The sequence below is a fragment of the Mycteria americana genome, chromosome 7 (assembly GCF_035582795.1).
Source record: "Mycteria americana isolate JAX WOST 10 ecotype Jacksonville Zoo and Gardens chromosome 7, USCA_MyAme_1.0, whole genome shotgun sequence".
In the NCBI taxonomy this organism is placed as follows: domain Eukaryota; kingdom Metazoa; phylum Chordata; class Aves; order Ciconiiformes; family Ciconiidae; genus Mycteria; species Mycteria americana.
Window position 1 is genome coordinate 63,112,921 of NC_134371.1, and position 21,885 is coordinate 63,134,805.

A 21,885-nucleotide genomic window follows, 5' to 3' on the forward strand; every position below is an offset into this window, starting at 1 on the left:
AAAAACAGAGAATAAAAGATGGCCCTTTCCCTGTACAGCTTATCATGTAAGGTATAGTCAAATTAATGACAACTGGTTTTCAGTAATTGTAAATGGCAGTAAAATGCATTTACAGGGCTCGGGGCTTCTTCCTTACAGAAACAGCAATAGTGTCGTAGCATGAGAGGACACTGCTAACAGGATCCATCCGACACATACTCCCTTTGAAATAGACATTAAATTGTTGAATAATCACTGTTTTGTGAAAATTGCTTTGAGATATTTCTCATCTTGGCAAGGTGTACCATTCTTGTTTACTGGTCAGCTTTCATTTTCACAGTCTGTTATACTAAATGGTATTTTTTACCTAGCTCAAATATTTTCTTGATCAAAGTCTTTAGTAATAAAGAGCACTTTGAACTCAGCTGAGGAAGCTCATTAATCTCTTTCTAGTATTTGAAGTCCTTTGCCTATTTTACAGGCCTAACAAACTTCCCTTAGTCTCACACCTAAATTATCTTGAAATTCAGTCTCTTATCTTCTTCTCCAACCCCTAATTTGTTAATCACCTGGACATTGCCACAGTCATGAGGCAATGAGCCTGCCGCAATTCTGCTGAATTCTCAGATTGCTTTCTTGTAGCCTTATCCTTTTTTTATTCGAGCACTCTCCTCGGGGTATGTGTTCCCATGTTTCCATACCACATAAAGTTCTGGCTTGGTTTTTAGCTTGGTTCCCTTATTCAGCCAAGAGACAGGATTTTCTTCATTAGTACTAAGGTGCTCAGCTTTTTGCAAACTATAGGGGGAGATGTTTGCTCATAATTTTTTTTTCAGTGTTAAGCACTTTTTTTCCTTGGGGAAAAAAAACAAACCCAAAACTTTTTCTTTCTGGCTGTCTGACAAAAGGACCACCTCATTACCAAAGAGAGAATGAGGGAGAGGGACTGCACTGTTTTCATTCAGTTTCAAGATGTTCGGCTTAATTCTGCATTTGGGTACTGTTCTTATTCTTTGATGGCTGGTTCAGGCATGAGTTTTCTATCCAGCCTGCTTTCCACTGTATTCTTTCACTTTGCTACAATTTATATAGAACTGTATCTTATATAATTTATAAAAAATCACTTATTTAAAAAGACTGTCCTATAAAGAGAATAAGGGATTTGGTGCCAAGTATAATAAATGGGTAAAACAATTCCATTATTTTCCAACCATCATTCCACCTACAGGGATTTTCTCTAGTGTCACATCTGTTACTTGAGAATCAGTGGAGGTGACTTATTTCTGAAGGAAAAAAAAAAACCTTTCTCTAAGCTTTTTCCTGCTTTACGTTTGCCTGTATTGTAGCAGCCTGGAGGGAAGGTGCCAGTGCTGGAGCCAGGCCATGTGCATAGCTGCACAGACCACAGTCACTTAAGGCTCCTTTTTTGTAACTCTCTTAAAATTATATCAATTTCAGAAAAATAGATTTGAACACACACAAAAAAATCGTCATGTGAATACAATCTTCAGAGAGCAAATTAAATGGGTTATAACTGTCTTCCCTAGTGAATTTATGGTGTGGGGAATTTCATGTCAGTTCAGCTGACTGCCTCATTTTTCAAAGTGTTTCACTATGGGTTTTACATTTTCAGTTAAGCTGTTGCTATTTAAAAAGATTACTTCCATGTCATCTGCAAAGCATGTAGAAGCTGGAGGCAATTCAGCATTTTGACACTCTTAATTAACTGACGGCCTGTCATGAAAGTAGGTTGTAATTAAATGATATGGTAATCTTGGCCATGCTGCTTTTCAACGTATTTTTATATCCCAGCATAATAATTCAGGTGGTGACATCATGTCAGTATATGTGCTTCTCCTTCCTCAATGCCTACTCAAGAATCGTTGCTCGTGGTTCAAAATAGCTTTAAGAAAATACATTCCAACCACTTCTTGGTGAAAAAGGAGACAGAAATTAAAAAAATTTCCTGTCACAGACTGTGGCCTGTCATCCTGTTGGGGTCTGTGAAGCTGATGTGAACGTGACAACCTACACGTCCTGTAAGAGATATTCACATGTTCAGAGATCTGCAGGGTTTCTAGGGCAATCCAGTTGGGTTTGTGAAAAATGACTGGAGAAAACAAAGGTAATTTTGATGGCTACAGAGCCTGTGCCATGTTCTCTCTGGGATATTGCTAATGATTTGAGTAAGACTGGTTTTGGATTTGGTCCAATATATTTTTGATAAATGCAGATTATGCTGTCTTCAACTAGAGCAGTGGGTGTTGAAATGGAAGTGCTTTTACTGGGTAAGCAAACATAGCTTTACAGAGGTATTCCAGGATGGACGTGTCCCTAACACAGCCTGACAGTGTTACTGTTCAGAAAGGAGTGGGATTTGCCAGAAGCCGGTAATACCCACTGCATTTTGAGCCAGGTTCGTTTGATGTCCATTTTCTGATGTGGTGCCCTTGGGAAATCTGCTGTCTATTCATGTCTTCAGTCCTTTAGTAACATCCCTTCTGCCAGGAACTTCATAATGCTGAATGCCATGACTGAGATGTTACTATGAATATGCTGAAGATCCTTGCTTGGTGTGTGATGAAACGATCTTTGGGGAATAAGTGAAACAAAAGCGTGTGTAGGATATCCTTTAATTCAATGAAGAATGTGGGTGGAGAAGCAATTGAAATGAACAAGATGCTTTGGATTTTTGTTAATGCCTTGAATACTTTAGGGTGTACTTAAACAAATCTTCATGTGTGCGTGAACAGTTTCACAGCTCAAAGAACTAACGAAAGAAAGAGAAGCCCATGTTTTTTAGCCATCTCCTTCTCTACCTGCCCTCCATCGCACCTTTCCCCTGAGATATGAGCACTGTATTCTTTGTGGCAGTTCTGATAGGGCAAAAATAACCATACATAGAAGTCTGGACCTACGTATGGCTGACTGACAAGCCACCTCCTGCTAAAAGCTGCTACAGTGGCTGCGTTCCCTCTGCTTCCCCAACAGTTCCCCAACACTGTTCCCTCTGTGTTGGGGCCAGTTCTGTTTAATATCTTTATCAATGATCTGGACAAAGGGATCGAGTGCACTCTCAGTAAGTTTGCAGATGACACCAAGTTGTGGGGGAGTGTTGATCTGCTGGAGGGGAGGAAGGCTCTGCAGAGGGACCTGGACAGGCTGGATCGATGGGCCAAGGTCAACTGTATGAGGTTTAACAAGGCCAAGTGCAAGGTCCTGCACTTGGGCCACAGCAACCCCATGCAACGCTACAGGCTTGGGGAAGAGTGGCTGGAAAGCTGCCTGGCAGAAAAGGACCTGGGGGTGTTGGTTGACAGCCGCCTGAATATGAGCCAGCAGTGTGCCCAGGTGGCCAGGAAAGCCAATGGCATCCTGGCTTGTATCAAAAATAGCGTGGCCAGCAGGACTAGGGAAGTGATCGTGCCCCTGTACTGGGCACTGGTGAGGCCGCACCTCGAATACTGTGTTCAGTTTTGGGCCCCTCACTACAAGAGAGACATTGAGGTGCTGGAGTGAGTTCAGAGAAGGGCAACGAAGCTGGTGAAGGGTCTGGAGCAGAAGTCTGATGAGGAGCGGCTGAGGGAGCTGGGATTGTTTAGCCTGGAGAAAAGGAGGCTGAGGGGAGACGTTATCGCTCTCTACAACTACCTGAAAGGAGGTGGTAGAGAGGTGGGGGTCGGTCTCTTCTCCCAGGTAACAAGTGATAGGACAAGAGGAAATGGCCTCAAGTTGTGCCAGGGGAGGTTTAGACTGGATATTAGGAAATTTTTCTTCACTGAAAGGGTTATCAAGCATTGGAACAGGCTGCCCAGGGAAGTGGTTGAGTCGCCGTCCCTGGAGGTATTTAAAAGACGTTTGGATGAGGTGCTTAGGGACATGGTATAGTGGTGGTCTTGGTAGTGTTAGGTTTACGGTTGGACTTGATGATCTTAAAGGTCTTTTCCAACCTATACGATTCTGTGATTCTGCTGTGCCCTCAGTAGTGGCAGTTATTTGTGACTTTCTCCTATAGCAGTCACCAGTTGCCTCTTTCAAGTGTGGTTGAACTCAAGCACCATATTCCTAAATTGTTCAAAAGGAGAGCAAGATGTAGCTGCATCTGCAGCACAGATGTGTGAGCCTTTCTCCTTTAAAAGGCTTAGCTTAAAAACATCACATGCACAAAGGATGGTGGTTTTGATGCCCACCGCACCCACTGTCATTAAGGAGAAGTAGGGTGGAAAAGATCAGTGTGACAACAGCAGATAACGCAAGACAGTGTTGCAAAAGTGGTGCCTGCTGGATTCCTTCAAGAATAAAATCCCTTTTGCTGGAGTTTGACTCTATCATGCATTAAATTATTTAATTGCAAAAAATCATGAACCAGAGCTTGAGAGTCATGTATGTCCATGCATAGCAGCTATTCATTTATCTCCAGCACAACAAAGAAGGGAAATGCTTAAGATAACAATGAGCCAACTACATCTACCACTTCCTTTCAAGCAAGTTTCAGTTCTTTTCCTTTCTAAAGAAAACCCAGCTCCTCCTCTGAATCCAGAAAGACCTAAAGGATAAATTCATGTATATGTATTAGATCAAACCCTTCACATAAACACTGAAAGAAAAAAATATATTCTAGATAAAGGTTTATACTTCTGTTTACTTACATCCTCAAACAACAAAACCAACCATACTGGAAATATGTAACTGCATGTTCATAGACATGTTGACAACTCTACACTTGGACTGAAGACTTTTTCTGAAACATATTTCCTACCTCAACCAGAAGCTATGAGCTTCATGCAAGATGTGTGCTCTCACTGCTCCTTCTGTCCCTCATCCTCTGCCTTCCTATGCCCAAGGACTCACTGGGCTTTTCCCTCTGTGTCCTCCCTTCTCCTACTGAGACCAGCAGCTTTCTCTCTCCTCCCTCAGGTTCACAGACCTGCAGATCTGGAGGAATTGGTGATTGGAGAAAAGTACTGAGAAAAAATTATATTGTAGCACTCCCTCTCAGGGCCCTAGTGCTCCACACTAATGTCTGTAAGGCACATGGAGATGGGATGCATCGCTTTGGTGCTGCTCTTACAGCATATGCTATACAAGAAGTCAGAAGTAGTAGTTTCTGACCTTAATCTGGTTTCCTCGTCTGTGTTCCCACCTTGGTCTTCGATTTATATTTAGGTGCCTTTCACATAATCACAGAATGGTTGAGGTGGGAAGTGATCTCTGGAGGTCTCTAACCCTCTGCTCAAGCAGGGTCAGCTAGAGCAGGTTACCCAGGACTGTGTCCAGTAGGGTTTTGAATATCTCCATGGGTGGAGCCTCCACAACCTCTATGGGCAACCTGTGACAGTGTTTGGCTACGCTCACAGTAGAGATTTTTTATTCTTATGTTTAAGGTGACTTTCCAGAATGTTAAATGTTTTTGACAAAAGCAAGTTAAAGATGTCTAGGGCTGTTCCAGAAGGATGTGTTAACTTTCAGGTTTGACCATTCAAGAAGAAAAACTGATTTTTCAGCTGGTCTAGTGTATATGTGGATAGCTCTCTTGTTGTTGTATAACTGTTATCCCCTCAAAAGAGAGGGCAGTAACACCAAGAGTATGACAATACTTCTCTAACTAGGTGACATGGCCCTCTCAGCTCTGGCCATAGCCCTCAGCCTGTCAATAAGGATATTAACTGAGGATCTAAAAGCTGAAAATGACATCATATAAAGATGCAGAGAAACTTGTGATTTAAAGAGAAATTGAAAATGTCATAATTTTTGCAGAACAAAGATGAATCAGAAGGAACATAGCAGAAATAAACAGAATAGAGGATTATATAGAGAAAGTAAAATTGATTGTTCCCATATGAGGAAAAGAGGGTATTAAGTTAAATTGTGCAGTAGAGCATTTACAGTTGATGAAAGAAAATACTTCAGAAGAAGTACCACAATTAGTGCGTGGAACTCACTGTTACAAGACATCACAGATTAAAACAGGATTTAAAAAGGATTATATTTTTTCTGTATAAAATGCATGCCCATTTATATTAGATAAGTACAACAATGAACTGATTTATTTAATTTATACCAAATCTGTAAAAAAATCTGACAGCTCTTTTGGTCAAAGAATATAGTTATGTTGGAAGAAACAGAAGAAAAGATTCTCACATCAAAAGATATCACTTCAACATTCTTAATAATGGGTTATTTAATAATGTCTATGTTGATATGAGTTTTCAGTTTGAAATAGTTTTATTTTGTACTATATATAATTAAAATCGAGTTTGAATTGTAGTGTTTTAATTTCTGTAAAATTGTTTTGTTCTTAGAATTTTCCTTGCATTGGAAGTGTTGACATTCAAGGGAGTGGGTTTCTGTTCACAAAAAGAGTAATTCAAAAATCCTCCACAAAACATCCTCTGTGCTACTGTTTGCTGGTGGAATTCCTTTCTGAAGTGTCTGATGCGGTTTGTTCTCAGCCAGCATATTGAATAAGTCTTGCCTCTACGAGTGAGTGCATTAAGCACTGAGTACGTTCACTGAAGCCCACACAAATGCCTGAGACTGTTATTTATGTAGACCTACTTTATGAGTTTGTAAGCTCTCTTGTAGGCCCATATCTGGTCTAGTTTTGGAGAATCTCAGTTTAAAAATCACCTGTTCTTCATCACTGTGCTTCCTATTGGCTATGAAGTGTAGATAAATGTATCTGTGGCATGTATGGAAAAGTGCATATGGCTTTTTAGAAAGGGCTATCAACCACTCAGAAACTTCCTTCTAGAAGTTGTGAGATATGCTGGTCCCTCCCTTCTCACCAATATATCATACTTAAGGCAGACTTTTTAGACCAAACTGGCATGAATTATGACTTTTATCCAAACAATGAGAACCTCAATTCTCCTACCTTCCACCATCCTCTGGCACAGCTCCAACATTATTCCTGGAGTACTATCATCTTTGAAAGATGGAAGGTTTTATATGATTGAGCAAATCAAATAATAACACAGCCAAATGATATCCCAATATACATGGATAGGATGTAAAATCAGGAGTTCTACAATTCTAGTCCAAACTCTTAAATGCATTTTTTGAGCGATATGAAGCAGGTTGCTTAATCCTCACAAGGAGACTAACAGGTTTCAACTATTTGTAAAGTACTTTCAGATCTTCAAATGGAAAATGCATATTTCTCAGCAATTTAGGAAGATGAACTTCTGTAGATGGAGCTAATCTTTCAAACTCCTATTCATTTTTGAATCTCAAAGGTCTTTTGTTTCAGTGAACCAGAAAGCCCATATTTAGGTGATGATTTCATATCTTCCAAATGATAGTTTTTCATTTAATCATCATAATAACACTTTTCATAGGAGACTCTCAAAGTGATTTCACAGACCTTCATAAGGTATCATGCAGTACTTACTCATGCTGTAAATATAACGACTTCAACTGTACACACAAGGAGAGAGGAACAGACGGGTTAAATGTCACTCAGCAAGTCAGCTAAAGAGTTGAACAAGAACCTGTTTCTCCCGATTCCAAATCCTGGCGGGTTTTTTGTTACTGAGCACAGACATGTTCATCTGGAACACCCTCACAAATACTCAAACCCCATGGGTATTCACTAAAGGCATTTCCAGCTTCTGGCCAGACCAGGAATGTAATCAGAAAGGTACTTAGGCATTTCCAGGGCTTCCAAATACAGATGAATAGCAAAATAAACAATAAGAATCAAATGATCCAAATGTTTATTGTTTTCTTGTTAACAGGGACTACTAAATCCTGTAATTTGACTTCTTGCTTAGTAAAGGCTTTCAGATTACCTAAGTATCACATCTCAGTCTCAAATACCGAGTCCAAATAACAACCCTTGAAAAGTTGTCCTGTGAGTATTGGAAAAATAGTCCTTGTTTGCACACGGATTTGTGTCTTCACACTCTGATCTCTTCCTTGCAATAACCCTAGCCCTGCCACGTCCATGATGACCCTCCTACCACAATGACCTCAGCTTCCTCCACATTCCCTGCAACGCTCCTAGGCCAAAACAGCGTATGCTGGGAGTAATGCAGTAGTGCATACATACTGCCTGAGCAGCCAGAGCATGCACTGATTAACAAACTGGCTGCTGCCACACTGAATATGTACCAGCTGAGCTGGACTTGCTTTGGCTCGCCCCCTCTGTGTCTGGCCGTGGATTGCCACAAAACTTGTAAGAACTTAATTTCCTTTGAGACTTACCACTTCTTCAGCTGTGGCAGAAATTGCCCAAGAGATTGTAAAGATGTGGGAAGGAGGGAGGGGAAGAGAAAGACAAACAATTTAATTGAATAAGTGTTTCCTTATGAAGCTTGGGCTAATAAGCTAAAATGGGTGCCAGAGGGAGAGAAAAAGAAAAAAATCAAGATGTAATTAAAGTCCAAAGCCCTTGCTCAAGCTTACAGAGAAGTTTAGCACAGATACAGACACAGATCTTCTAGAACCTCTGGGCCAGTGTCTGGAATATGGAGAGAAAAGTGATGGATGTTTCAAGATGTAGCCAGCATAGACAGTGAAGCAGTTATGTTCCCTTTTCAACACATAATCTATGTGAGTTTACTGTTGGAAACAATTAAAATGCCACCTTTTTTTTACTCCTAAGAATACATGGCATGTTTAAAATTTAAACTGGACAAAATAAGAACAGGTATTCAGCATGGAATGACTCTAAATTGATCCATGCATTGAGATGGTGACCTAGCAGGTCTTTTTCTTTTCTAGAGATTAAGTCATATCTGGTGGAAAATGCATCATAGATTAATTAAGTGCCCATGTATTAGTGGTTTTATTGTATGACTCACTAAATACTGAGTTAACCTTAATATAGGATTCTAAGGATGTTTAGCCAAGTATTTTTATTGATTCAGATTGTTCTGGTGCAGGTAGTACTTGAGTATAATGGATGAAGCCTGCACAAAAATTAGAAAAATCAAAGATTCAAGGCTGACGAGGTAATAAAGATGTAGTAAGACAGATGCCACAGGAGCTGGACTAGTCATTAGAGGGCAAAATCACGACATTGTAACCTTCATTGCAGGTCTCTTGGTGTCTTTGGAAGGGTGTGATCAGAGAGTTGTTTTTTTACAACAGAAACTGGTTAAATGGTCACTAAGCACTCTACTAGCAGTGGTGGCAGTAATGAACATTTAGAGTATTGTTTCTGTCAGAGTGTGATATGCAAGCACTTACTAGCAACTCTATGGAAAAAAGCCAACATTTTATTCCATGGAACTGTGAATAAAAGCTTCAGTCACCCAAGAGGTTTAGACACTTTGATTCAGAGCAAAAGCTTTTTCTACCTGAGATCTTGCATATCAGTAGAAGGCTGAGTATTTGTATCAGGGGCTACACTGGGAAAGTAATGAACATTTTGCTGCAAAATGTTCGTTGTTTGATCATACCAGATCAGACTGCGAGCCTCCTGAATGTTTTGATCAGTGCCAGATTCTGGAGAGGTCCAGAGCCTCAGGTACAATCCCCTACCAAGTCAGTCTTTGACCTCCTAATATTAAGTGTTCCTGTTCTTCTCTCCCCTGGTTCCTGCCTTCTCCTACACCTATGCCTATTTATTGTCAAGCATCTATTCTCTGCTCCCACTAAAACTCCCACTCCACTGTTCAGAGATCAGGGGTGGATCAACTTCGGTGTGGACCTGAGAGACTGTTTGGCATGAGAAAGATCAGTATCCTGCCTGTGACAGTGGCCAGAAGCAGATGCCAGAGGAAGAGTTTAGTAGCAGGATAATCATACAGTCACACTTGTCAGGAGCAACCTCCCAGCTTCCAGCAATGTATGTCTCAGACTTCTTGAGTGAGAAAAGCTATCTTTGTATGCAATATGCTTCAAAGGATTTGCCTTCTGTGAACAAGTCCACCCATCCCTTCAACCAGTGTAAACATTACTATCCACAGGGCTGCTCCCATCATGTGCTCAAGAACACATGATCTGTGTCAGATGATGCTGAAAGGGATGACAGGTTGTTACTTCTTAGTGCCCAAGGAAATAGACGTTTGCGTAGACTAGTAACCAGAATCCGCATAGTCACATAGTTTACCTCACAGGTAACAGACTTACAGGACTGAACTCCTGCTTGTGTTAAAATATAGTTTTTAAAAGCACCTGATTTTTATTTTGACATTTCCATTGCTGGGAAATCTAACTTGTTCCTCCCTAAAGTGTCTCAGTGATTAATTACCTTCACTGGTAGAAGACCTCACCAGGAAGCTGAATGCATCTGCCTTTAGCATACAGTCACTGAATTTTGGAAGTACTTAAAACCTGTGATTGAGTCACCCCTTCATCTTCTTTTTTGACACTGAAATAGACAGAACATTTACACTTTCAATCTAAATCATTCTTATTGGTCTTCTCTGAACCATCTCTTTTTCAGCTTCTATTAAGGAATTAAGAAATTTGGATATCAGACTTCAGGAGCAGTTGGACTAGTACCAGAAAAATAAATAAAGACATCTTTCTATATTTTCCTCTTTCTAAAACCAAGGATTGCATTAGCCTGTTGGCCACAGCACCACACCACCTGCTCATTTTCTTCTGATTATTTGTGATGACTCTCGAGGTTTTTGAGCATTAACTTGTTAGAGCACAAATTCTCTCATCCTGCAATCACTGTCTTTATTCTTTGGTGCATGTTTTTACATTTGGCTGTACAGATGCATATTACTTGTTATCAAGCTGTCTCAGATACTTTACATCATGATTTGTTATTTATGACTCCTTATTGCTTACATCACTTGCAAACTTTGTAAGTGATGATTTTATGCTTTCCTTCGAGCCATTAATATCAACACAATATAGTGTAGAACTAATTGCTATAGGACCCAGAAATACATTCTTCGATGATGATTTCTTATTTCCCCACTTTGTAACTGTCAGTTAGCTAGTTTGAACAGTTTATATGTGCTGTGATGAGTCTGTATCATTCTGGCTTCTTAATTAAAATGCTGCAAGTTACCAAAACAAATATTTTGCAGACCTACTTACCTTGATCAACCAAACTTGTAATGCCATTTAAAAATCAAATTATTTTGGCAAGATTTATTTTCCACATAAATTTGCATTTATTGTGTTTCCATCCTTTAATTCTTTTTTTAATCAAGTAATGTAGATAATGTCCCATTATATTACACAGAATTCTTGTCAGGCTGACAGGTCATAATTACCCTGGTCACCTTGTTTACGCTTTTAAAATATTGGTACAATATTGCATCCAGTCCTCTAGAACTTTAACAGTGTTCCAAGATTTATTGAAAATCAACATTAATGGTCTAAAGATACTCTGTGCCAGTGCTTTTAAAACTTTTGGATGCAAGTTACCTAGACCTGCTGATGCCCAACTTTATTAGCTTCTGTTTAACATCCTCCTCAGTGCCTGTTGTAATGGAATGTATTTCATCATCATCATGTGATATTCGTATATCATCTGGCTCTTCCCCAAATACAGACCAGAAATAGTTATTGAGCTCTTCTGCCTTTCCTACAGTATTGTTAATTGTTCTACTATTTCCATCTAGTAACAGTCTGAAGCCATTACTAAGCTTCCCTTTTCCCCAAGTTTCTGCAAGTTTCACCAAGTAGTTAAAAAATCCTCTTATTTGTCCTTAACTTTGTTGTTCATAGATTACTCTTGCATCATTTTGAATCTTGTACCAATTGCCCATAACTCCTAGCTCCCAGTGTACATAGGTTGTTTTGGATACACATCTTTGTATTGACCCTGGAACTCTCTGCTGGCCCCCTTCAACTAGGACATCTCATAGCTTCCCCTCACCTTTCTAACTGTGGTCTTCTCACTCACTTTCCAGTTCCCTGCCTTTTGCAAATTGGAGTCTCCTCTTCTATATGCTCTCCTTCATGCCTCTTCCTTGGTAGCTTCTCATAAAGAGCTGGGCAAAGATGGTAAAAGACTTGGGAAAAGAGGTGGCAAACTCAATACCAAATGTCCATGCTATCATGTGGGGGTACTATTAGGCATGATTTCTTCTGACAATGCTGTAGAGGCTCACTGATATGAGGCTGATGTACATGGAAGAGCTGAAGATATTTTTTGGAGAATTTGTAACTCTGACACTTGCACAGAATGTGCCAAGTAGAAGGTCACGGTCCATGTCTTATAGCCTTGCTGGGGCTTGGGATCAAAATTATTGATTTGGTTTGTATATAGTGTTTCTCACTATCCTTACCCAAATGTTTCCTGTTTGGACATTAGCAGAGGGAGCACACTGAGAATACAGGATAGGCAATCTCCCTGCTTTAAGCTCAGGTGTCTGGCACCACAACTGCCCGGAGCAGCAACCTGAGTTTTGCTGAGTTCTTGCTCCTCTAGATACATCTTCATTGGGAACAAGTCATGTGGCATCCAAGATACATACAGAGAGCTAAGGAGGCATGGGGCATGAGACCATATCCCATCACCTTAACTCAGAGAGATCTTTCCCAATTTTCCTAATTCCTTTTTGCATGCTTTCATGAGAAAGCCTTCTTGCAAAACAGCCAACTATGATATCCTTCAGGTAAAAACTCTCAGTGTTTGGTGAGAAAACATTCCAATGAATGGCTGTATGCAGAGGGATTAAAGTAGAACAAAATTATGGTAGTGATATGCCTCTGTGAGACATAGGTAGATGGCAAACCTATGCACTTGCATGCATTTGGCCAGAGGGTACAAAGTGTTACATTGCTCACCCTTTAATTTATTTCCTTTTTGTTTGTCAGGCATATTGTGTGCTTAGCAGTCTGAGGTGTTTCATGAGAATTGTTCTGAGGACAGTAATTGTGTATTGGACTGATCTGAACTCCTCATCTGTGCTTTACAAGCATGACACCACTAATTGCTAAAGACATAGCAAATTGGGGTTAACCGGGAATGCTTTATGGGAGAAAATAAATTCTATCTCCATTAGCATGCTACTACCAGCAATGATTAGCATTTTTTATCTCCTCAGCTCTTTGCCCATGGATTGATGATTCAGTTGATTGGGAGTATCTTGTATTTTCTGCTTGAAAAGCACATAGTTCTACCAGAATCAATGAATAAACATTAAGTGCTTCCCTTTCATTTCAAGTAGGATGGGCTGATGCTCTTGGAGCAAGAAGCCCTAGATTTTATCACCGGCGCTCATTACACCGTATTCACTGCCATATGTAGGAAGTTAATGGAGAAGCCTAACCTGCTGGAAAGTGATAGCCTGCAAGTGCGAAGACCTGAGAAGCGGGAATGGCAGTGCAACTGCATTAGCAGTCACCACACTCGCCTTTCCCTCCCTCCTAGGGGTGACATGGCGCTCCGCTGCAGCTGGGAGGAGGCCAGAGCGCTGTCCGAAGGTGAGGGGATGGCGGCTCTTTCCCCTTCCCCCGGCTCGGGGCGAGCCGTTCGTGAGGCGGAGCCGCGGGGAGGCGTTCCTGAGGCGAGGGGTGAGGCGATGAGCGTTCGCGCGGGAAGGGTGAGGCCGCACGCGGGGCGAGGCGTTAGAGGGGCGTGAGGCGTTGGCGAGGGCCGCTGCCCTCCGCCCAGCAGAGGGCGGCTGTGCGCGCTGTAGCCGCGTACGGCAGCGCGGGGCTGGCCGCCCCCTCCCCACCCCTCGCCCCGGCGGAGCCGGAGCACCGCCGCATGTCACCCGGAGAAAGTGACATTTCCTCGAGTTCCCGAGTGCCTGCAGCCAGGCGGGGAAGGGTGTCCCGCTCCCGGGACCGGGTGGCCGCCTCCTCCTGAGAGAGAATCGGTGAGGCTCCGGGCGCATAGCTATGGTTTGGCATAACCTGTCAGTTTGCCATCGCACTTCTGAGACTGTTTCTGTGAGGAACGAGCGTGGGTTTTTTTCTGGAATCCTGCTTTTCTGAAGAGTTAACGTGTCTTTGAGCGGATGGCTGCGTGTCTGCGCACCCATGCACCCCTCAGGGTGGCCGTGTGGGCGTGCACGGGCGGCTGAGGGTGTCCCACAGGATAGGATGTCCCTCTCTGATTAGGAAGGTATTCAATATGAAATGGCGAAATAAAATACGAAGGGCTCCCAGCCGCGAATCCTTCTGCCCACAGTGTGTAGGTGCAGTTGCAGCCGGCTGCGAGGTACCTCTCTCGGCCGACGGCACACCACTGCGCCGCGCAGCGCCCGGGCAGCGATGGGTGCCTCCCCGCGGCGTGGGCAGCGGCACGGCTCCGCGCCTCACGCAGCCCCTCTGCCGGGCTGCCTGCCGTTGGTCTGCGGCGCGCCCCCGGTGCCGCCCTCCGTGTGTGTGTGTGAGTGTGTGTGCGCGGGAGGCCCTGGCCGCGGGGCCGCGCGGGCTCGGTGGTGGCCCGCGGTTCGCAGGCTTGGCGGGACCCCGCGGGGGGTGATCGGGCAGGCTCCCTCCGCGGAGCGGCGGTGCGTCCCCCTGCGCCGGGTGACTCCTCCCGCTCTCCGCCCGTGACGCCCGGCGGTAGGCGGCCGGGCCGGAGGTGGCGGCGCGGCCTGCCCGGCCCCCCGCGCCGCGGGGCGGGGGTGCGGCAGGCTCCGCACTGCCTCCCCGGCGGTGCCGCAGTGCCGTGCGCTGCCTCTGGGGCCGGCCAGGGGGCGCTGGCTGCCGGTAGCTGCGGCGGCCTTGGCCGCGGAGCCAGCGAGCGAGCCCGGCTGGCAGGCGGTGAGGGCGGGCGCCGGCCTCTCCAGCGCTCGCGGGGTCTGCGGGGCCCGCCCGGGAGCGAGCGGCGGCGGCGGCGGAGCGCGGCCCCGGGGGATCCCCCTCGCCATGCAGACCCGGCGGCGCCTGCTGCCTCTCGAGGTGAGTGAGAGGCGCCCAGCCCTCCGCCCCCAGGCCCGGGAGGCCGGGGTATCCCGCTCCCCAGGCCCTTGCCTCCCGGTGCGAGGCCCCGCGGGCGGGCGGGGAGGGCTCCGACGCCTCAGCGGAGCCGCCGTGTCGCCGCCACCGCCCCGACCCAGGGCCTGGGGGCTCCGGGTGCCCCCTCACCCCGCCGCCCTTCTCCCCCGCACACCGCCAAGGGGAGAGGCGCCTCGCCGCCGAGGGGGAAGGCAGCTATCGCCCCTTAGCCCGCACTGGCGGCGGGGCTGGTCCTCCGAGCCCCCTCCCCGCGATTCCCCTCCGTCCCCGGGTGCCGCTCGCCGGGTGCCTGGACTGGGTGACCCCCTGCTCGGCGCGGCCGGGGCGCCTTTCTCCCAGCGCCGGCGATCCTGGAGAAGGGGAACGAGCTCTTGTCGTCCTCCATCGGGGCTCCCCCCCCCAGGACCCCCCGTGTGCCGCCGGTGCCGGCGCGGGGCAAGGCGAGGCTGTTCCCCGAGTCGGCCAGCGCCCCCGGGCCGCGCCGTGCGCACGGTAGCCAGCGGGCAGCCTCGGCTCCCGGCCCGGAGAGGGGAGGATCCCTGTTTGCATCTCGTGCCCTTTTTATGGCCTGATCTCCGCTCTCTCCCCGGGCAGGGAATGTTACTTGCTCATCGCGATGTGTAACAAGTCACTCCTGCAATGGTGGTAGTGGTGGAGGGGGATGGGGCGAGCGGGCGGGATGCGTTTTATAACATCTCTAATTACGTGAAACTGTGGTCATGTCTCACTCCAAGAATAACTGGCACTCTTGGCATGTCAGACTTTTTGCAGAGGTGGGTTAGTTACTTGCTCATAAATGTTACAGTTAAATAGGTGCATATGATGGAGGGTGGCTGAAGAACTGTTTTTATCTTGTTAACCAGACCGAGAAACAAGTAGCAGATGGGAATTGATAGACTTTATGTTTTCGTGTTAACTATCTTGTTTATTTATAGACAAGATATTCCTGATTGTTTTGTGACAGAGGTTTTTCAGAGGGTTTAATTTTTACACATATTCATTCAGTTCAAATATTAGAAGTTGACTGAATATGGAATCTCAAATTCTGGCAATCTTTTTATTAAGTACGGTTGTATTAGATTAGAATTTCTGAATAACACTACCCTCAATATTTCGGTCCAGGCTGAGTCCCAAAGTGGAAGGGGCCCTGTATAAACAAGTAAAATAATAATAATAAAATATGCTCTACTTGAATAAAAGCTTTTTTCTTTAGGCAGCATTTTACTGACTGAGCAGTGTTTTAAAACATTGTAATTAACTTTTATTAGCAAATCATTTTTGATTGCATGGAACGAATCCAGATTTTAGATGCACCTTCAGTGGTTGAAATAACAGCAAAATCCTTTGTTACTGCCTGAGCCCACTAGTGCAGTTCTTTTTATAAAGTTATGGCATGTGATAGAAAATGAGAAGAACAGTCTCCTTGACCCAAGGGAGACAAAATTAAAAATCTCTTCAGAGGTTCGGGGAATCTGAAATGGAAGCTGAATAAAGGCCTAAAATCTCAAGCAAGCCTGCCTCTAATTCAAGCCCTGATCTACACCTAACAAGTTACCATGTTCTGACACATTGTGATTGAATCTCTGATTGTCCATTGCTTTATGGTGCCTTCTTTAGTGTGTGAAAAAGGAAGAAAACCACCCCAAAACTGCAGTGCTGAGTCCTGATATTGGGTGTTATTTTTGTGTTAGCTTTGAGTCAGTTATTAGGCTGGGGATTAAATACTTTCAAACGCACATTTCAGGATCTGAGGCCTGAGGCTAAGACTGAGATGAAATACAGTTTTTTTAGTTTGGCATGAAGTCTGACTGTGATTGTCTCAGGTAACAAAGGTAGAGACTGAACAAAGATGCAGTATTAAAACTTGTAGCCAAAAAATGATAAGCTTTTAATGTCTGTTGCTGCCTGTCCACTAGCTGTGCCAACTTTAGCAGAAAATAGCTTGCTAGTTTTCTGGTTTACAGGCTGTCTATAAAAAATTACCTGGAAGTTATTTTGCAAAACGAGTAGAGTGAAGTTTTGATTTTGAATAAAAGTTGGCCGAAAAGAAATAGATTTTGGGAATAAGTTGTGTATTCATACTTTGTTGATCAGAAAAATCTTTTTGATGCACTAAGCTGAGAATCTTCCAAATAAAAGTGAGTTTCTTGACAGAAAATCAGATGAGGGATAATAGTTTCAGTGCACAGTTAGTCTGTGTGCTGATGAATCGGCCATCTTTCCCAGAACGTTATTGGAAGACACAGGTATATTCATAGACTACTTTGAAAGTTTTATATAAAGGCTACTGTTTATTTTTTTAACTGTGATTAAGATTAAAGTCTCTAAAGAAATTGAAAGGTGGCCTGTTTTAGAGCTCTATTTGTGATTCTTTATGAGACTTGAACTTGGAAATGAATAGAAATGTGAACTAACGTGCTCAGTTTTCCCTCCTGTTGTTTTTGTGAAGCATTGAGAAATGTGTCAACGATACTAAAACTTCACAAAGCTTTTTATATTGATAAGAAATATGTAGCCAAGAGTAAATGGCTGAAAGTAAGTTAAAGTATTGAGTTTTAGGTGATAGAAACAGCTTTTAATACTGTGTTGGCTTTACGTGTTGGCCACATCTTGCAACACTGGGAAAATTACATCAATTAATGTAAATGGATGGGAAGTTTTAAAAGATGTATCAAATATCCTTCACTGACATAGTAGTTTCTACTTAAATTAGGATTCAGGATACATATTCATACTAATTTATTTGACTAGTGACTAGAGCAAAATACGCTATATAGCTATCAAAAGAATAGTACACTTTGAAAAATCAGTGTGATAAAAGTAAATGACTTATCATAATACATAAAAATATATTTTATATAACAATAATTATTATTTATTTTATAGATAGAAATGATTCTATTTTTACAGACAAATAAAGTGCTTTCCTACTTATTGTTTGGTTGGCTGGGTTTCACTTAATTGAGACTAAAGCGTAACACAATTTCTTTTTTTTAATTTAGCTGTTGAGATTCTTTTTAGACATTGAACATTTGTAGATTTTAAGGTGCCCTGTTAAATCTTAATGAATATAATTCTTGGCTAGTGTTTGTGGGAAAGAATGAGCATGAGTGTCATACCAAGGGTATTAAGCCATGTCATTCCCTTAAATGTTAGTTTCTAGAGAAAATTACAAGACATTGCAGATCCCAGGACCTTTTCATTGGCATTAATGGAATGCTGCAGTCAGTGCTTTTGGCTTTGACAGGTATTTGTTCCTGAATGTGCTTTATGGTGTTTTCTCCCTTTTGCATCATACACATGCGGAGTTTGGGATATTTAGGAATGCTGCTATTCAGACTGCCATAGCAGAGAGGTGGAATAGGAAAAATACTTTTAAGGCGAGTTTATATGTATTCTTTCACTGCGTCTTTCCTGTATTGTTTATTACTGGAATATTACAACAGTAATTATTGTTGTTGTATTGCTAGAAGAGATAAGTAGAAATGTGTAATATTGATAATTATTTTTCAGAAATAACAACCCTCCAACTAGTACATCAGCATCAAGCAGGCTGAAGGTGAATGGTAGACGAAATCCATAAAGGGTCACTTAAACTATTTTAAAGCTCGTTACTAGAGAAATCTAATTAATTTAAAAACATAGGTTAAAGACAAACAATGCGTGGCCAGAAACTTATGGGTGACAACACTGAGTAGATTATTCCTTCTGTATTCTTTCATCTCGATCTGCTCAAGTGGGAGCTGACTTAAAGAAGCAAGTCCAGTCAGTTGAATTTTACACAGGCATAGTTCTGTTAAAGTAAAAAAAAAAAAGGCAAAAAAAAAAGTAGAAAAGTGATAAACTATGTGAAAAACAGGTGTAGGGTCACAGTCTGTAGATTTTCTGTGTTTTAGAAAGTGTGGAGCTAGCGTGCTCTCTGAATAGTTTGCGTGATATCTTCAGTCTAAGTATAAACTAAGGCAATAGTTGTCTTAGTTATGAAGGCCAGTGAGAAGAGAGCTTAAAGAAACTTCAATGTTGTTTTGCTTCCATGTAAAATTTGATAATTTGGAAATGTCAATATGTGGCAGTCTGACCATATGTTATGTTTTGAAGTTTTGGTGTCCATATATTAAACTTTTCACATATTCTTTCCCCAGTGTCCCCTGTATGTTGGGCAAATGAAAACATGGACTTCAGTGTTGGATTTCCACTTGCATTGGTTTTTTGTTTGTCCCTATGTTCTTAAGTAGCAATTACTAACCTTCGTATTGAATTATTTGCAGATAATGCTAATGGCTGTACCGTCTATATTCTGTCTCTATGCTGTATAGAGAATATATAAATATCTTTGTCTTGTATGCTATATGTTAATGTGACTTGTATCTCTGATATTTTAATGGCAAATGAAGCTACAAATCTACCTTATGAGTCAATGGGGTCCCCATAGTATCAGTTGTTTAAGCGAATACACTGAAGGTCCAGAAGCATTCCGGTATACTCTGCTGGGATCATCTAGGTTTTTCTATCAAGAATTGTGCTGCATGCTACTAGTATATATTTTGCTTCTGTTTTCTATACTTTCCCCCCCTCCTTTTCATATCAACAGGAAGCTTGATGAATTTTTTTAAGAGATTGATTGTATAATGAAGTTGAGTGGGACTTTACAACTGGAAGAGGTATTGCCAGTTAATAATTTTTCTTAGAATTGTTTTGTTGGATTTCTGTTACTGGTTTGGTTCCAATGTAGTAACAAAGGTGGAAAGCTTTCTAGTGGAGGCTTGAGACATCAACTGATACTTTAGATAGTGATGCTGAATCCTGGTTTAGGGTATGGCTTTGTATATAAAATAATGCAGTAATGTTTCTTCACTAGTGTCTTCCCGGTTTTTGGCCTGGCTTGAGCTGAACTGGCGTTCGCAGTAGTTAGAAAAAAGCACTAAAGCCTAATGTAGACAAAACTGGAACTGTTTTTTTCTGCTATTATCTATGTATGAAAATACTTCTGTGTTGTAGATTTCAGTTTGGTAACTATTTTAGGACCGTTCCCCAGCTATTATTTGTTAGTGACAGAGGAATTAGGCATGATCAGAGATGCTGGAAATATTTTGAGCCTTTGCTTGCGTTGAGAAAATCCCTTGTCCAGTTAAGAGTTAGAAAAGACATGCTATCTACCGAATTATTACTATACTTACTGGTAATGTTTCATTGTGGGTCTTACTGTCTTCTTGTACTTCATTTTTGCCAAAGAGCAGTTGTGGTCCTGCATAAAAAGGCAAAATGTTTGGTATATGTCTTAAGTGTGGTGCCTGTCTTTTGTTAGTGAAGTAGTAGCTGGGAGGAACCTGTCCTTCCCTCTTCCCAGCATACAAAGGATCCAGAGGTCATTTCCTATCAGGTGATAATTTGAAATTAGGCCATACTTATGTCAGACATTCACGTGTGCTCTATCAATTACAGAAGTGCCGTAGCTGCCCTAGTAATACTTATCAGCCTTACTTCTGGATTCTTGCCATTTTTAACATTACTGTAGTATGAAAGTTTTTGTTTATTTCTATGATATACTGAAGCCTTTTTTTATAATAGAACTCAATCTTTATACACATGCTCTGAGTACAACATTGATATTTCACTCTACGTTTAAAATTTTATTTGGAAAAGTAATATGGGTGAAATATATTAGAAAATTCATAGAAGGTTATCAATGGAGGAACATATAGTGGAACATTTTTCTAAAAAGTAGAATGATGAACTTGAAAGGAGTTGGTAATGTTCAGCGTAAGAAGCAGATCAAAGAGCTTTCTAAATTGCATAATAGCTTCTTTATCTGTGAATGACACTGACTATTAGAGGAGCTTTTCTATTTCTAGATTCAGTTTTGTAGTGTCAAAACTCTGCTTTGAACTCAGCGTACATGTTGACTTACCTGTTTGCACTCCAAGTGTGATCTAGATGATTGATTTAGGATCACTAAAATAAAGGCCAAGCCATTTGAAACTATGAATTTATAGTGAATATAGTTGTTATAAATTCAAGAAGAATTGGCAAATCATGTGAATATGCATAAAATGTATTGCTTGGTTGGATGGCCAGTAACATTATTGGAAGTTTGGGAGATACTACAGGACAAAAATTGCAGATATTTTCAGATCTGTGAGGTTTTTGTTTCTTAGTTATTATTTACTGTACTTTTCTTACATTTCTTTTAACCTGGACAATGAAACTGTTCTCTGATCTGTTTCCTTTTCTTCTTCAACAGCTTTGATTATTTTTTGTTTCTGTCATTTTTTTGAATTCTTGGATTTTAAGAGGAAGGTTTAAGAATGGTGTCATCAGCAGTAAAATATGGGGCCCAGTTTCTGGTGATCCAGATTCTTCTGGTCTGTGTTGTGCTCAGACCTCTTTCTGATCTTGGGTGTGCTGCACATCCAGTATCTCTGAGGTAGACTTTGATGATCTGTGTGGGGGTGACTTAGGTAATCCCTGCCCCAGTCATCTGCTGAAGAGGCCTGGCAGAATTAAATTTGTATTCCTTCTTCAAGTTCTGCAGCTCTGAGCTTTGCATATCAGTTTAAACAAAATTGTGACCGAAGAGGTAGCACATTTGCTTTTTCTGCTTGTGTTGTAGAGAAGGAAAGGCAAGTGGGGCTCAGTAATATATTGCAGAAAAGGGGTGCTATGCTGGTTTTGGCTGGGATAGAGTTAATTTTCTTTACAGTAGCTAGTATGAGGCTATATTTTGGATTTGTGCTGAAAATACTGTTGATAACACAGAGATGTTTTAGTTGTTGCTAAGTAGTGCTTATACTAAATCAAGGACTTTTCAGCTTCCCATGCTCTGCCAGGTACACAAGAAGTTGGGAGGGGACACAGCCAGGACAGCTGACCCCAACTGACCAAAGGGCTATTCCATACCATATGACATCATGCTCAGCATATAAAGCTGGGGAAGAAGGAAGGGGGGACGTTTGGAGTGATGGCGTTTTGTCTTCCCAAGTAACCGTTATGCATGATGGAGCCCTGCTTTCCTGGAGATGGCTGAACACCTGCCTGCCGATGGGAAGTAGCGAATGAATTCCTTGTTTTGCT

General features: G+C 42.3%; 1 protein-coding gene across 4 annotated transcripts in view; it reads left to right on the forward strand.

Moving 5' to 3' along the window:
• The first annotated feature begins 14,475 nt into the window (after window positions 1-14,475).
• Window positions 14,476-21,885, forward strand: part of ZFYVE9 (zinc finger FYVE-type containing 9) — a 63,827-nt gene continuing 56,417 nt past the window's right edge. For 3 of the 4 annotated variants that reach the window (XM_075508768.1, XM_075508767.1, XM_075508769.1), the window contains exon 1: window positions 14,476-14,757. The gene's annotated coding sequence lies outside the window, so the exon portion shown is untranslated. The remainder of the gene's footprint in view (window positions 14,758-21,885) is intronic. The other variant, XM_075508770.1, reaches the window with a different exon arrangement.